Genomic DNA, 3694 nt, shown 5'->3' on the forward strand with positions numbered 1-3694 from the left:
CCGACGGCGGCTCCAGACGGCCTCACGGCCAATCCTTCTGCGCACACCGCCGCGACCCTCCTACTCGTCAGAGCTTCATGGTCGCGCGCAAAACGCGAACCGCACATGCCGCTGACGGTCGAGTATAAGCACGACGCTTCAGCGCCATCCATTTTCAGGGCTAGTAACTTCGGCAGGTGAGTTGTTACACACTCCTTGGCGGATTCCGACTTCCATGGCCACCGTCCTGCTGTCTTAAGTTACCAACGCCTTTCATGGTATCCCATAAGCGTCGATTTTGGCGCTTTAACTCGACGTTTGGTTCATCCCACAGCGCCAGTTCTGCTTACCAAAAATGGCCCACTTGGCACTCTGATTCGAGTCTCGCGGCTTCATAAGTTCGAGCAAGCCGGAGATCTCACCCATTTAAAGTTTGAGAATAGGTTGAGGTCGTTTCGACCCCAATGCCTCTAATCATTCGCTTTACCGGATGAAACTCGTACGCTACGAGCGCCAGCTATCCTGAGGGAAACTTCGGAGGGAACCAGCTACTAGATGGTTCGATTAGTCTTTCGCCCCTATACCCAGTTCCGACGATCGATTTGCACGTCAGAATCGCTACGGACCTCCATCAGGGTTTCCCCTGACTTCGTCCTGACCAGGCATAGTTCACCATCTTTCGGGTCCCAGCGTGTACGCTCTTGGTGCGCCTCTTCTCGTAATGAGAACGAGACGCCCCGGGAGTGCGAAGCGATCCAATTTATTAAAAAAGCAAATCGCTTATCCTCCCTTGGTCTACGCGAGGTAAACCTTTACTTTCATTACGCCTTTAGGTTTAGTTATTTCCCAATGACTCGCGCACATGCTAGACTCCTTGGTCCGTGTTTCAAGACGGGTCCTGAAATTACCCAAATCGATAGCGTCGTTGATCGGCGTTTCGAAACGAGGTCTGTTCGAGAACACCGTAACCAACAGTCGTTCCGGGACAGAATCGGCATTATGTCCGATTACCGTCAAACACGAAACGCTCTTGCTACGGGCCGAACGCTAATTATAATTTAGCGGCCCCGCGCCATATTTGTACCGTCGAGCGAGTCTGTCGGAATATCGAGGGTCCGCATGAAAAAATCAAGTGGTCTCCACCTCGAGTCTTAAACAGACACCCAACGGATCACGACGTCCTACTAGAGGAAAAGTGCACGCGTTCGATATCGATTAGAAAAACGTAAAACGCGATTTATTGTGTTGCCGAAACAACAACAATATCCGTCATACAAACGTTCAACTTCAATTATCGAAACGCGAATGAATTTCCTCTTTCGACCTTTCGGGTTTCTCAGGTTTACCCCTGAACGGTTTCACGTACTCTTGAACTCTCTCTTCAAAGTGCTTTTCAACTTTCCCTCACGGTACTTGTTCGCTATCGGTCTCGTGGTCATATTTAGCCTTAGATGGAGTTTACCACCCACTTAGGGCTGCACTCTCAAGCAACCCGACTCTCAGGAGAGATCCTCACGCAATCGGCAACGGTCGCTACGGGCCTGGCACCCTCTATGGGCTGTGGCCCCGTTCAAGAAGGACTTGGACGCGCCGCACGATCTCGTGATAAACGGATCCTCCCTAACACCACATTTCCCGGTGGCCGATATCGACCACGGGATTCGGTGCTGGGCTTTTCCCTGTTCGCTCGCAGCTACTAAGGGAATCCTAGTTAGTTTCTTTTCCTCCGCTTAGTAATATGCTTAAATTCAGCGGGTAATCTCACCTGCTCTGAGGTCGATATATTATAATATATCTATAATATTTAAATACAATTCGCTAAAATATCACAAAAAAAAACGTGTGTTTAATCACATTATATGAAATATAACATTATTTGTTTTTATTTATAGAGGCGGCAGAGCAAGTTATACATATATATATATATATATATATATATATATATATACATATATTTTGTCGATACAGTATAAATGATATAAAAAAAAACACTGGTCAGACGTCCAGTCTTCGAAACTTTATTATTTCTCTCGGACACGACGACCGCGTTATCATTTTAAATATATATAATATATACACTTATTTATCGACTATATATACGTAAATATAACTCTACCAAACAAATTTTATGTATTTCATATAAAAATACACACGATCAATTTATGGTAGTAATAGCGTCGTTGTGTTCAAAAATTGCGCAAATTTTTTCTATAAAAAATTTACGCTGCTTTTCGCATTTTAGGATGCCGCACAAAAAAAAAATACGCACAAGTTTATAGTATGTGCGTGTGTTTTCTTTTAGTGTGCGTTATTGTGTCTCACACATCCAACACGCTTAGTCATTTATTTTTCTATAATAAATTGAAAAATTTTAAATTCTAAGCAGTCTTTTAAATTGATACGACCCTCAGTCAGGAGTGGTCCGGGAACGAGTATCCGAGGACCGCAATGTGCGTTCGAAATGTCGATGTTCATGTGTCCTGCAGTTCACAAGTTGACGCGCAATTAGCTGCGTTCTTCATCGACCCACGAGCCAAGTGATTCACCGTTCAGGGTAATCATTTTATTATGTCGTTTTCTCATATTCTATTCGTCGTATTTTTAATATTTGATTATTAAATTAATAATAATATTATAATATTTTATACGCGTATAGAATTATCTAACGACATTTATATAATATATATATATATATATATATATATATTATTTATTAAATGGTAATTATATATAAATTTTAGAGAAATTATAATATCGTACTTAAAAATATCCGATAAATTTTAACCGCTGCACATGTTTTATTACAAACGAGGCGCGCATAGACAGATATCTCGCACGATATATTCCTCTTAATTATTACAAGTTTTTTAATCTTGAAAGTTTTATACAAATTTCGACACGGTCGGGCGTAAATCTTCGAACACCTTCGAAATAATACGTGAAATATTATTTCTAAAACGAATTTTTATACATATCGAAAGAATCGACACGTGCTTAAAAGTTTCGTTTAGGTACCCGGATGAAGAAAATGTCTTATCATCTCACATAATCATCATCACATATAATATTGTCGAAATTTTTTTGTATTACCTTCGATCGATAAAAAACTTATGTAATAATAAAAAAACGAAATAAAATTTCTCCATAAAAATACAGAAGACAGACACACACGACGACAACAACAACAACAACAACAACAGACGACGTTTCAATAATCTATATATTTTTCGTTTATTATAATAACGATTCTTTATATTAGAACGTTTTTAGTTAACAAGAAATTTTGTTAATGATCGTTCTGTCAATCGTTAATATATATATATATAATAATAAAAATATATTGTTACTACTATTGTGTCGTCATCGTCGTTCGTCGTCGTCGTCGTCGTCGACTCCTTCTACTAATCTATGATAAAAATTTTTCGTTATTTTTACTGTAAATTTATATATGTAGATATATATTTTATAGACGTATGAAATATATTTATCTTTTTTTTTTTTAAATATTATTCGAAACTTGTTCGAATTTTATAAAAAAAAAAAAAAAAAATCTCAATATATATACATCATATATTTATATCATATATAAATTTTCTTTTGAAGAGTTCGATTATTTTGTAGAAAAGAAAAATTTCTTTCACAATTATATATAATATAATAATACAGACTTGATTTCGTTTTTTTATTTTTTGTTTAAAAACGAACAAATACTCTG

At 38.2% G+C, this 3694-nt stretch overlaps 1 non-coding gene across 1 annotated transcript; it reads right to left on the reverse strand.

Annotated features, from left to right (window-relative positions):
- Nucleotides 1-2380: 2380 nt before the first annotated feature.
- On the reverse strand, nt 2381-2536 carry LOC130452169 (5.8S ribosomal RNA). The gene has a single exon (XR_008910876.1). It is a non-coding gene; the product is annotated as a 5.8S ribosomal RNA (ribosomal RNA).
- Nucleotides 2537-3694: the final 1158 nt, after the last annotated feature.

Source organism: Diorhabda sublineata, unplaced genomic scaffold (genome assembly GCF_026230105.1).
Source record: "Diorhabda sublineata isolate icDioSubl1.1 unplaced genomic scaffold, icDioSubl1.1 Dsub_232, whole genome shotgun sequence".
NCBI lineage: Eukaryota > Metazoa > Arthropoda > Insecta > Coleoptera > Chrysomelidae > Diorhabda > Diorhabda sublineata.